At 44.8% G+C, this 13,694-nt stretch overlaps 2 protein-coding genes across 3 annotated transcripts in view; both read left to right on the top strand.

Moving 5' to 3' along the window:
* LOC147029022 (uncharacterized) overlaps positions 1 to 5,420 on the top strand; it is a 76,119-nt gene extending 70,699 nt beyond the window's left edge. Inside the window, exon 7 of the mRNA XM_085876175.1 lies at positions 4,759 to 5,420. The gene's annotated coding sequence lies outside the window, so the exon portion shown is untranslated. The remainder of the gene's footprint in view (positions 1 to 4,758) is intronic.
* LOC147029018 (nectin-3-like) overlaps positions 1 to 13,694 on the top strand; it is a 427,027-nt gene that overhangs the window by 165,987 nt on the left and 247,346 nt on the right. The gene's annotated exons all lie outside the window — the stretch shown is intronic.

The raw sequence follows: 13,694 nt of genomic DNA, 5'->3' as shown, positions 1-13,694 counted from the left end.
ACACCAGGAAGGCTTGGATGACAGGTGCCTGTTTCAAGGACTGGTTCTTCCAGAGGTTCTGCCTGCTGTGCGGAAGCACCTGAGAAAGCTTGGGCAAAAAGAGAAAGCTATCCACCTCATTGACAATGCCCCATCTCATCCATCAGGAGACATTTTAAAGTCCAAGGATGGGAAGATCTTCGCTTCCTTTATGCCCAAGAACACCACCAGCAAGATCCAGGCTTTGGACCAGGGGGTCATCAACTGTTTCAAGCTATTCTACAAAGATCAATTATGTGAAGCTATGGCCAGGGAGCAGAAAGAGATGACCGTCTTCCTCAAGGCCATGGACGTTAAGAAGACGATGGAGTTTGCAGGGCCAGCCTGGGAGAAGGTCACCAAGGACACCATCATTAACTGCTGGAGGAAAGGCCTAGGTCCTCCCAAGTCTAATAATGAAGAAGATTTCAATGGGTTCTCCAAGGAGGAGGTGGGCAGGTCTGCCATCACGGCCCTCAACCTCGCCCCTGGCACATCAGCTCTTGATGCTCTCCAGGCCTGGGTTGATCAAAAAGAAAGAGACCTGGCTGAAGAACTGCTCAGAGAAGAACAGCTGTCAACTGGAGAGGATGAGGAACCCCTAGAGGAGTCGGAAGAAGAAAGGCACCAGTTGAACCTCTCCCCTAGCCTCTCCACTCCAAAGCTGAACAGTCTTTCCTTTATGGTCTTCGTTGGTTGGAGTCCTTGGATGAGCAGGAATGCCCCAATCTTCGTTTGAAGATACACCAGGTTAAAATCCTTCTGGATGACACCCGAAGACGCTCAAGAGCATCCATGAAACCAACCAAGATCACCGATTTCTTCAAGAAATAAATTCCGAATTCTTCAAGATATAAATTCCATATCCGTTTTGTGATTAAGGAAGCGTAAAATATTTTACTAATTTATGTGATAATGTACATTTTGTATTTTTTATTTTGTAAGTAATGTTCGATTGTACATAAAAAAAATAAAATATATTCTATATGCATTCAATTCCTGTGTTTATTTCTTGTTTTAAAAAAAGAAAAGAAAATAACTTGACCGCTTCGTCATCAACCCCAACAATCCAAGATGGCGGACGTACATGTCCACGTGTTTTGGCTCTGGTTTGTATGAAATGTAAAATATTTTTCACTGCATCAGTATAGCGCTGTATCATTTATAACGCCCGAGTCGCTTTGGACCCCACCGGTGAGCGTTATATCGATTTTCCACTGTACTAACACACAAACACTTGAAAATATTTATCTGCCATAAAGAAAGAGCTTCGTCTCAGGGTGCCTGCGTCCATCCATCACTGTCTGCATGCATCCGTTCCTGCTTGCATGCATCCATCCGTCGATCAACAATTATCCTGTGAGGGATATCACTTATCAAGCCCAATCTGGAAACAGTGTGACATAGTTGAGGAAAGTGAGGATATATGGGCTGCTTTCAAAGAGTATGATATAGTTGAGTCAGGGGAGGATATATGAGCTGGTTTTAAACAGTGTGATATAATTGAGTAAGGTGATGATAGATGGACCGGTTTCATACAGAATGATATCGTTGAGTAAGATGAGGACAGATGAGCTAGTTTTAAACAGTATTGATATAGTTGAGTAAGGTGAGGTAAGATGGGCCAGTTTGAAACAGAATTATATAGTTGAGAAAGGTGAGGAGAGATGAGCTGGCTTTAAACAGTGTGATGTAGTTGAGTAAGGTGATGATTGATGGGCCGGTTTTAAACAGTGCGATGTAGTTGAGTAAGATGAGGATAGATGGGCCGGTTTTAAACAGTATGATGTGGTTGAGTAAGGTGATGATAGATGAGCCGGTTTTAAACAGTATGATGTGGTTGAGTAAGGTGAGGATAGATGGGCTGGTTTTAAACAGTGTGATGTAGTTGAGTAAGGTAAGGATAGATGGGCTGGTTTCAAACAGTGTGATGCAGTTGAGTAAGGTGAGGATAGATGAGCCGGTTTTAAACAGTATGATGTGGTTGAGTAAGGTGAGGATAGATGGGCTGGTTTTAAGCAGTGTGATGTAGTTGAGTAAGGTAAGGATATATGGGCTGGTTTCAAACAGTGTGATGCAGTTGAGTAAGGTGAGGATAGATGGGCTGGTTTCAAACAGTGTGATGCAGTTGAGTAAGGTGAGGATATATGGGCTGGTTTCAAACAGTGTGATGCAGTTGAGTAAGGTGAGGATAGATGGGCTGGTTTTAAACAGTGTGATGCAGTTGAGTAAGGTAAGGATAGATGGGCTGGTTTTAAACAGTGTGATGTAGTTGAGTAAGGTAAGGATAGATGGGCTGGTTTTAAACAGTGTGATGCACTTGAGTAAGGTGAGGATATATGGGCTGGTTTCAAACAGTGTGATGCAGTTGAGTAAGGTGAGGATAGATGAGCCGGTTTTAAACAGTATGATACAGTTGAGTCAGGTGAGGATAGATTGACCAGTTTCAACATACATGAAAACAAAAACTCTTCCTCCTTCATCTTCTTATTCACAGATAATGATATCGCCCGATCAAACAGCATTTCCAGTTATGCACCACCTTTTAAAGTATCAGAAAGCAGGTTGCTATACTTGTAATACAGGTTAAAAATGGACACAAAAAAATCACCTTCCAATAATTCCATTAATTCATTCGCACGATTTTTAAAGTGTATAAGTTAATTTTTATTTACTTTCTCTGGAAAAGACAGGTCTTACATTCTCGTAAGATACAATACCAACTGTGCGTTTGGTCGTTTGTTTGCAAACTACTTGTACTACTCTGGATTTTGGCTGATCGATCTTGACCGAATTTGAAATCAGTCCTCAGCCCCAAGTCTACACCTCCCTCAGAAGAGGGTCTGACGAAATATCAATATTCATAACTCAAGTGGGGTGTTCTAATGAAGATTTAAGCTGTCACCGAGTCAAGAGCTTGCAATCAGCAGTTGTAGAAACAGTACACAAGTTGGAAGGGGATGAAACACGTTAAGTGGACAAAAAGTGTCAATGAAATGTGAATGGATGAAAGACAATTAATCCACAGCCATCTTGATCCCGATGGAAGAAGACTGTACAACATTTGAAAGGGAACTCTCACTTTAACTTCCATGTTTGTTGATGTATTTGTTTCTGACTGGAAGCACCCACTCCCTACGGGATCCGTCAAGGTGGTCATGTTATTATATTTATGCCTATTTTACTCCAAGGAGTCCCAGGATAACACACCCAAATAATGGTTGCGATCAGTTGAGCCGTTTTTGCGATACCTGGGAACAGACAGACGGACAGACGCTGAATTATAGTAAGATGACACCATTAGGGTGCAGTCTACATTTATCGTATTATTGTACTACTGTATTATTGATTTTTTTTGCTTCTGACCGAGCCGCAGAAACACCTGTCCATTGATTGTGCCTGGTGTTGGCCTCATGTTTAGGGTTGTAGTCTTGGGATCCGAGGGTCCTAAGTTTAAATCCCAATCGTTCATTGAATTAATACCAGTTGGGGTTGACTCAGCCTGTCATCCTTCCAAGGTCAGCAAAATGAGTACCAGCTTGCTGCAATGATTGAGCCATTTAAGTATCCTGTGTCAGAGTGGTGACCCGTCCAGAATTGTGCCCAATAGCCCAGAAGACTGCTTCAGCAGCACCAATGCTCTGTATTGAGTATGGTCCCAATTGATGGATGGATTCTTGATTCACCCGCACAAACTCATTGCCAATAATAATCATAGAAACAGGACAACACACTTGTTTTATTGAAAACAAAATTAATGTTGGGATTACTCATTTTTTACAACTCCTGAAGTCACAATGTATCCGAAGGGGAACCTTCAGATGGATGACATTGTAGTGATCTGAATTCTGGAGTAGTATGGAACGAGCAATCATGGACTGCGGGAAAATGTATGAACGAAATTGAGGCATACATTCTATCCACATGATGTTTTCCTATTGTCTTGGTTTGCCTGGTGCTGGCTTAATTGTTTGGCTTGGGATCCTGGGATCTTGAGTTCAAATCCCATGAGACTGTCGAATTAATACCAGTTGGGGTTGACTCTGCCTGTCATCCTTCCGAGGTCAGCAAAAATGAGTGCCAGCTTTCTGGTATCCTGTGTCGGAGTGGCGACCCGTCCAGGATTGTGCCCAACAGTTAAAGAGGCTGCTTTGGCAGCACCAACGCTCTGCACAGCATATGGTCCCAATGGATGGATGGATTGTCTTGGTGAATGATCATTGATATCAGACTTTATTTATCGGTCCTCGATGCACAGACAAATACATATACATCCTTCAAATAAATACATTCTGCAACACGTGATCTTTCACTCTTCTAACATGGTGCCACAGAGTGACAGCTACTGACGGTGGGTTGTGTTACTTGGGCATGCACGAACATTACCTCTCCCATTACTCAAGGGAACAAGTATTGGGGTGAAGGCTGATTGATGTCTTATATTTAACGGTTGCATAATCAGGGTTGAGTTTGAAAATTGAGCTTTGAGCAATGTTTTTATTGTGTTAGTGTAACACTCACGAAGTATCATCAAACAAGTTAGAACAGTTTGTAGAAAGTCACAGAAATTGTTAAATACTGTATTAAACAAATGAAATTCACTTTAATTAGCCCTGTCTTCATTAACTTCCAGACGGTTTGCTAGTTTGATGATCATTACTAAAAGAAAGATTGTGAAGTTCAACGAGTAAGAAACTATTTGTTGAATGTCATTATTGTAACTTTTTTTCTTCTTCAAAGGTTTCAAGATTGAAAGAACATGCTGAATATGTCAATTTGTGGGAAAAAGCCACCATTAGCCTGATGTCGTCTCCAAATACCAAGGGATAAATGATCTTTAACCTTCATTCACGATCTTTTATCATTGCTTATTAAAACATCTCTTTACCACCATCTCAGGTCCCCCATCCAAACCCATGATGTTTTCTAAACTCATTAACCCTCCTCACATCCACCTCTTTCTGAGTTTCAGGTGACCCGGTTTCATCCCCATTCCTTCACTCTCTTCATTTTTAGTTTAAATTCCGTTTTCTCCCCAGTTTTCTCTTCCACTTCTGTGATGAAGAGTTTATGGCTCGATCCAGCTTGTTCACCCACTGCACGCCCTTCCCCATGTCCTTTATTCCTCAAATTCGAGATCTTTTGTTGCCCCCCTCAACCCATCCATTGCTCTTTTTATTCCATTATGTCCTACTCCATGCAAACTGTGTTCCAGCTCCTCCATGAGCCTCGACTCTGTATCACAAGAATAATCCATTAAAAACACTTCAAGCACCAGAGAGCTGAAATAGTGAAGCTCTTTCGATGACTGGCACGGCATCTAATATGCAAAGCTCAATTCGTGTTTGGTTGTGGATATGTGCTTCAAAAACTAATAAACTACTGAACCAAATGCAGCAAAATTTTGCATGTTGCCTCACGGTACCCCAAGTATGGTTTCTGTCTCGGTAGCATATTTGGGGGAGGGGGTTCAGGGAGTAGTGGGGGGAAGACCCCAATTCTCTCTATTTAAGTGTGTATCGTGAAGTGACCCCGGAGGGAGCTGGGATCACAAATCATCTTTTTCTTCTACGGTACCAACTGTATCAAGAAAGTTTAAACAACATCATGGTGATGTTTAAATCAAAGTGAAAATAATTCAAAATTTTCAAAATGGTTCATTTCACTCATTTTAAGCAGATGTTCAAACCAAAGCATCCAACACTGAGCTTCGTGGCAAAGCAGAAGTGATTTTTGCTCACACCATATGTAAGCATAAATGATGGTTGATGAAGGCGTTGTGAGCTGACTTCCAAGCAGATCGAAGATGACCTCAGGTAAATTATAGAGTGAATACAACAGAATGCTTATGAAGTACACAACATGTTGTATTTTGATGAAATCCGTCAGCAAAGTAATGGGTAGATTTGCTCGTGAGATATGAAAATAAATAAATAAATAAAATCAACAATTATTCAACTGAAATTAATCAAACTCGTGCCGAAAGGAATCAAATTCCTCAGTTAATGCAAGTCTGGCACATCATAATGTTGTTTCAGTATCTGGATGTGAATGGGATATTTCAGGATGATCATGCCACCATATTTAATTTAGATTCACACCATGCCTTGTTGTGTCGAAACAGGCACTCAGGATAAAGGATAAAAGTCCATCAAGTCAATTTCCTTGATGTTTTTACCAGACATTGGATAGAGAGACAAAAATGGCACTTGGCCTACCAGGTGTCATAGTTGGAGAAACACCCATCATGTGACCAAATGGTGGTCTCCAGTCACGTGGAAGATTGAGCCATATAGTTTAGAACAGGGCTTCACAGCGTGCTCAGGAAAGCTGAAAGGCACCAAGGCAAACCCTTTTGGATTTTTTTGCAAAGAGATCCACAGGACACTTCACTTCAGGCTGGAGGCCGATAACAGTGGAACAAAGAAACAGTCAGTGGGATAGGTGACCTCTGTCAGATCCAAGTGATTGTTCTCGAATTTCGAGAAGGTGAATTGTAGTAAAATGACACCCTTCGGTGCAGTCTACATTTAGGATAAATGAGAATGCACCATTATTGATTTTTTTTTTGTTTTTTGTTTTTTGGGTTTGACCGAGCCCCAGAAACACCTGTCCATTGATTCTGCCTGGTGTTGGCTTAATGGTTAGGGTTGTGGGCTTGGGATCCCAGGGTCTGAAGTTTAAATCCCACTTGGCCATTGAATTAATACCAGGTGGGGTTGACTCTGCCTGGTATCCTTCCAAGGTCAGCAAAAATGATTACCTGCTTGCTGGTATACTGTGTCGGAGTGGCGAACCATCCAGGATTGTGTCCAATAGCCAAGGAGACTGCTTCGGCAGCATCAACACTCTGCACAGAGTATGGTCCCAATGGATGGATGGATGGACTTGTTCTCTCCACGGGGGATCTTTCCACCAAAAAGAACATTCTCTGAAAAAGATACTACACTGATCAATAGTCAAGAAGCCGCACATGTCGACATCAAACTGGCACAGACCGTAAAAGTTCTCACAAGAGCGATAAGCCTTCGCAGACAAAAAACACACCTTTATATTATTACGAATCTGGAAGCCATTTTCACACAAACAGACAGCAGTTCTCACAGTTCAGTTATTTCGATAAGTATGTGTTTATAGTCAGGGTCCCGTCCTGTATAATGGGAATTACATGTGTGCGCTGTGAGGTTTCTTTATGGTTAGTTTTTTTTTTTACATCTTGAAGCCGCACAACACCAAACAAATCTTCTTCGCTCATCACCTCAGGGCTGGCTCCGCCTTAGCCAGATGGAGTGTTCGGCCCGACCAATGAGGCCAGCATCACAACGAGTCGCCCGACAACCCCTCGTCCAATCCGGAGGCGAGTTCCTCAGAGCGGTTCCCTCAACCCACGGAGGAGGGGAAGGAGAAGAGAAGGTGGCGAGCTGCCGTCAAGAGAGAGAAGAAGCAGGTGCAGATTAATCATTACATGAAGCTTGCCCGGAGCACCACCAGTGGAATTACTAATAAGCATGTTGCTCTCATTTGGCTTGCCTTTGCTCGAAGGAGAAGAAGCCTTGTTGCCTGCTCGCATTCTCGCCTTGCCTGCTGGCGTTCTCATCTACCCGCGGTTGCTCATCTCGTCTGGTCCGGTCTCGTGCTGGCTGGCGTCCGTTGCATCATTCCTGGTCCCTGGTGCTTGGTGCGGCGACGGAGGTGTGGGTTCGAGTTCCACCCCCCATCCCCCACCCCCCCCGAACCAGCTCGTCTCAACCAGACCGCACGAGGCAGACAGGTGCAAGCGTAGGTTCCTGCCCTCAGCTCACCTTCCTTCCCCGAGCTGAAGGGCCAAATAAAGGCTGCGGCCACCATTTCTTTGGGTGTGTGTGTGGTGCCAGTCTGTAAGTAGAAATTGTGGTGTTTTTGTTCATTGTACATTTTCCTGCATATTGGGATAACTCTGCTCTTTGTGCTCTCCTGCCCCCCTGATAAATAACCCCCCCCCCCAATTGTTCAATGTACCAGCCCGTTGTCTGTCACTTTCTTTCATTGACTCAGCATGGTGCGTAATGAGAATTAGAGAGGCCATGTGCCGTAAGTTGTCATTTGGACCGGTGCGGCTCTGGTAACTCCCGCTCGGTACGCCGGACCCGAGTCAGTACATGCGACTCGATTCGAACACAGTCGGCCGAGGGTGTGGTTTCCCCGGGAGCTAGACGGCGTGAGTACTTGGGTAAATTGGAATTAGGCAAGGGGACCCGACCTCACGCCATCGAAATATTGGCGACCACGGTCCTTTAAATGACCCTTGACCTTTCGGAGTTGTCCGGAAGTCACGACCTAAATTCCGGGTGTTCGGTGGGAGACGGCTCTACTGCTCCCCCTGATGGTCGTTTATCGTCATAGAACCCCAGCCCACAACAATATTACCTGATAACTACAACTTCTGATTCAAATTTATGCATATACAATATGTATTATTACATACAAGTTTTAACATCTGTGCTTTTTATACTATCATGTTCATGGGGTGAACCCTCATTCACCAACCCTGTGCAAGTGTGATTGGACAAATTAAAAGCCACGCATGGGAGATGGAAGTTTTTCCAAAACCTGTCTGGTGTTCTAATTAACTAGTACTAGATGGTGGAGACAAGAGAAACACCTCCACCCTAGAGGTTGAACAAACAGTTTAATGATAAAAAAAAAATAGAACCACTGGACCCGAAGCGAATCTGAACATTGGAACCCAAATTTCGTAGCATTCTGATTGGTGGGTCTGGAGAGGAAGATTTTGAAGGAATTTGCATGATTTTCCCAAAAATTTATGAAGTCTGCCATATTGACACACTTTCAGTCAAGTGATCGGCATGACCTCTGTAATTTAACATCCATACCCTGGCCTAATGGTGTAGCTCAAATTTGGTAGCATTCTGACTGGTGGGTTTGGAGAAGATTTTTGAAGAAAGTGACGAAGTCAGACGTTTTGACATACTTAAAGACATGTGACCGGACCGAGTTTTGCAATCCCCTTTATCAGTCAGGAGCGGAACGTTGCTGCCAAATTCTGCATAGAATAGCAGTGAAGATGCAAACAAAATAATGTTTGAAATCAATTTTCTACCAATCATACTGTTGCGGTTGAGGAAATTCGCAAACCACCATTCAGGTCCCATAGGTGAGATATCTCTGTAAGTACATGTGTAGTTAGCCCCGAACCCGTTGTTTAGAGGGAATAAATGTGATTCATTCGGGCTGCGACTCTTTAAGATAGCCGTTTTTCTGTTCTATCTTTATTTTGAACCAACCACGTCTCAACCACCATCACACAACAACCACCAACCGCAACGCCGCTTCACAACAACGCCAACAGCCACGACCTTTACCTTCACAGCACACCATCCCGCAACCATCGCATCACCGCCATTCCAAGCATCACCATGGCCAGGGACCACCACTTTAGACCCTCCACCACCTTCACCTCTCCTTCTGCGGCCATTCCCGCACCACTTGTGGGCACCGAGCGTCAGGCTGTCCTGGACTCGTACAGGGCGCGTGCCGAGCCGCGGGTACAAAGTAAGGCCTTTCCGAGGAGAATTCGGATCAGGAATGATACACGCCCACTTCTGATCCATCCAATCAGCAAGCGCGGGGCGATTTGGCCCCGCCTCCAGGCGTGTCGGAGTAGAATCGATATATGCAAATTCGAGGATCAGGGGAGATTCACGCACCTTTTTCTCCATCCAATGGGCGAGCGTGGCTCCACCCCCGAGCTCGTTCTGATACAGAAATTTACATATGGGATCTCCTACACCACTATAAAGCGCCGAGCGCGGGGCGAATTTAGTCAGTTTTGGGCTCGGGCGAGTTGGAGAAGTGTGGCAGCGGGAGAGTTTTTCGGTCAAGGGAGTTGGAGAAGAGTCAAGGCGAGTTGGAGAAGTGTGGCAGCGGCAGAGTGTGGCAGCAGCAGTCAAGTCCGGTCTGGAGGAGAGTTAGTCTGTCGGAGGTCGGAGTCTGTCGGGGTTCGGAGTCTGTCGGGGAGCTGCAGAGAGGGGAAGCCGGGAGCGCGGTCAAGGTCGCAGTGGAGTTGCTCGTCGCGGGACCCAAGCAAGCCAGCTATCCTCTTTCCCCAGAGCATCAACAATTCCCCCCCTTCCCCACCCCCCACGCTGAGATAGTGCGAAAAGGGGGCCCCGTTCCCACCCCAATCCAAGCAGTGCCAAGGAAAGCCGCGAAGGAGCGCGGAGTCGGGGCACCACCGCCACGTTTGCGGCTCATCGCAATACGGGTAGGCTCCACCCGGTCTCGCGGCCCACAGGTCTGTCCCCTTGTCGTTGAGGGTGGCCCTTTTCTTTTGCTTTTTGAGTATATGTGTTGTCGGCGCCGTCTGTAAAGTAAAACTGTGTAAGTGTTGCCGTGTGCTCGCGTAGTCGGTAGTAGATCTGCATTGTTGTGTTTCTTTTGTTGCAATTGCTTTTGGTGCATAATTGTTGTAATTGTATATGTGTGCTTTCCGTGTGCCGCGGAATAAATGTGCCTCATGTTGAACTGTTTTTCCCGTTTCGCTTCGTCTTTTCTTTAATTGAATCCCCATCTTGCTTCACGTAAAGGGTTGGTAGTGGGCTTAATACGCCCGATAATTAATCGGAACCGTCGAGGCCGACGTTAACACCGCTCGGTTATCCCGATAGTACGGAACGGGTCGCTTAAGTGGCCCGTGTCCGGAGTCGACCTGCGGCGAGGTGCGATCGCCCGGTCTACCCTCCGTGTGGGTACTTAGGTAGGTCGAATTTGACAAACAACCCTATACCACGCGGGTGGCCGATTGGCACGATCGTGGTGAGGCCGAAAGGCCCACCCGTGACTAGTTCCCGGCGTTAGTCCGAGAGGGTCACGACAGAATTGTCCGTCCGGTGGGCGACGTGCCGCGATTCGAGTTACGTGGCCGCTCGCACGCCGGCGGGCGCGAATTCGCAACAATACAATAAACATGGCCGAGAGACAAACACCGCCCAGACACGTCCAGAGATAAAACCTGCCAGATGCATCCGGAGCCAACCATCCAGACACAAACACTGCTCGGACACATCCGAAGACAAACACTGCCTGTACACATCTGTAGACAAACACCGTTCAGACGTAACCACCGTCCGGATATGCCTACAGACAGAGAGAGTGAGTAGGGGAGAGTGAGAGAGGTATGGGAGGAGGGTGCTGCACTGCAGTGAGAGGAGGTAGAGAAAGGATGGGACAAAAAGAGAGGAGAGGGTGGGGGAGGGAAGTTAGCAGAGAAAATATGTTATGCTTTCTAAACAACACATACACACACAAACACACACACACACACACACACACACACACACACACACACACACACACACACACACACACACACACACACACACACACACACGTGCTTGGCCAACATCGGCAATTTTCTGGGAATCGGCAGGTTGGAGTCGGTGTGATTCCCGACTGCAGTAATTACTGTATAAAACCCAAAAACCTTGAATAGCTTTCACCGAAAAACAACATTGCATTTATATGGATGGACATTTAATATATATGTTCACAAACATTATTCTTTAGAAACAGCATTGTGTGACGAGTTGGAAAAAAAATTTGGCTCCGGAAAAGAGAAAACGCTTTAATACGTCAAACGGCTTGGAAATTGGGTGTTATTTCACAACAACTTGCTCAGAATGAATAACGGAGCACGAACCACTCACTGAGGATAACGGAGCATGAACCATTCGCTCAGGGAAACGGAGCATGAACCACTCGCTCAGGGTAACAGAGCATGAACCATTCGCTCAGGGAAACGGAGCATGAACCATTCGCTCAGGGAAACGGAGCATGAACCATTCGCTCAGGGAAACGGAGCATGAACCATTCGCTCAAGGTGATGGAGCACCAACCACTCGCTCATGGTGAAGGAGCACGAACCACTCGCTCAAGGTGATGGAGCACCAACCACTCGCTCAGGGTGACAGAGCAAGAACAACTTGCTCAGGGTGATGGAGTATGAACCACTCGCTCAGGGTGACTGAGAACAAACCACTCACTCTGAATGATTTGGCGTGGCAAAAGCGTCCACAGTGAGTGAATGATTCACTCAATGACGTAGCGCAGTCCCGCGATCGAAAATGGGCGCTCAGTAAGTGGCTTAAGCACTCCAACAAGCACTCCCAATCAAATGGTTGACAAGGAACGGCTGGCCAGGCTGTCACTGCACGCCACATTGGATCCCTTTTAACTTTCAAGCCAGTCTTCACCATGCATGCAGCATTAATTGAAATAAAATGAATTCGTGCAAATAATGCCTTTATCCACAAAGGAGTTACTGCTTCATGCAGAACAACTCTGAAGACATTGCAAAGTTCAACCACCCATGAAATACACATTGCAGAACATCCACCATGTTGCCTCCTGGTCTGTATACGTGTCACGTGGTACATCGGTTCGGGGTCCACGCAAAAGTTATAACTCTATTTTAAAGCATCCATATTTCACCAGATCTGCGTTGATTCCCGATAGAGCACCTCGCGAAACCTCCAAAAATATAGACACAGAACTGGCAGACGGCTTGGCTAGGCAGTCCCTCTGGGGGACAGGGCGTAAGCTCAAGCAGTGAATGTATTAAATCATATAGTTTGATGAAGCTGGTTAATTTTGACTTGTTCCTAAATTTTTTGTGAACTCAATACAATTCTCCAAATAGGAGAAAAAGATAAGTTTAATGATTTGGAAATTTCACATTTTCTTGCGTATGTATGGAGGAGGGACCAAAGACTTGCTTAAAGTAAATAGGTCGATTGGCTTAGACATTAGACTTGTTTATTTCTTTAAATTATCAGATTTCACAACAGATTTCGACATTTATTTTGTCCGGACGATATCTAATCCTCAAACCGAAATTATATTTTGATGATATACTTTAATTAGTCCGTGAGAGTTGATCGTGGAAAATCCTATCATATAATGCATGAAATCGCTACAAGCTCCTAATTTGAAAACGAAAGCACTGACAAAAGTGATGTATACAGCGATTTGTAGCTATTATGAACAGGCATTGGATAATACAAGTGAGGAAAGTGGAAAAAAAAACTTTATCGTTAAGAAATCGTTGCGGCCTGTTCCAAGTCAAGGCATGGTTGAGCAGGCCAAAAAACTTGGTGGCTTCAGACCCCATATGGAGTGGTTACCTTGGATACACCTGATAAAGGATATAAATAAATAAGACTGTTAATAATCTTGAAAAGGGGTGTTTTAATTCACTCAAACACCAAATTTTTAGTCACGCACTTCCTTGGATTTTTCTTTGTATGCATGCAAAGTTTCAATGCTGCTCGGTGTCATGGTTTTGGAGTTGTGGAGGAGACGCACTGACATTTATAAGCAACGATAAGAGTGGAAGGTTGTACAAGTATACAAAAAGCAGCAGAGTTGGTAACTACGCAGCAAACTCATAAAAGCAATCCCAAATCACTGAAACCATGTTGTTGATCTCACGATGAACTCTATCTCTATCTCTATCTCTATCTCTATCTCTATCTCTATCTCTATCTCTATCTCTATCTCTATCTCTATCTCTATCTCTATCTCTATCTCTATCTCTATCTCTCTCTCTCTCTCTCTCTCTCTCTCTCTCTCTCTCTCTCTCTCTCTCTCTCTCTCTCTCTCTCTCTCTCTATAATCAG

Source organism: Eptatretus burgeri, chromosome 4 (genome assembly GCF_056783735.1).
Source record: "Eptatretus burgeri isolate ZD-2024b chromosome 4, Ebu_testis_v1, whole genome shotgun sequence".
In the NCBI taxonomy this organism is placed as follows: Eukaryota; Metazoa; Chordata; class Myxini; order Myxiniformes; family Myxinidae; genus Eptatretus; species Eptatretus burgeri.
This window is presented reverse-complemented; position numbering and strand designations above follow the sequence as displayed.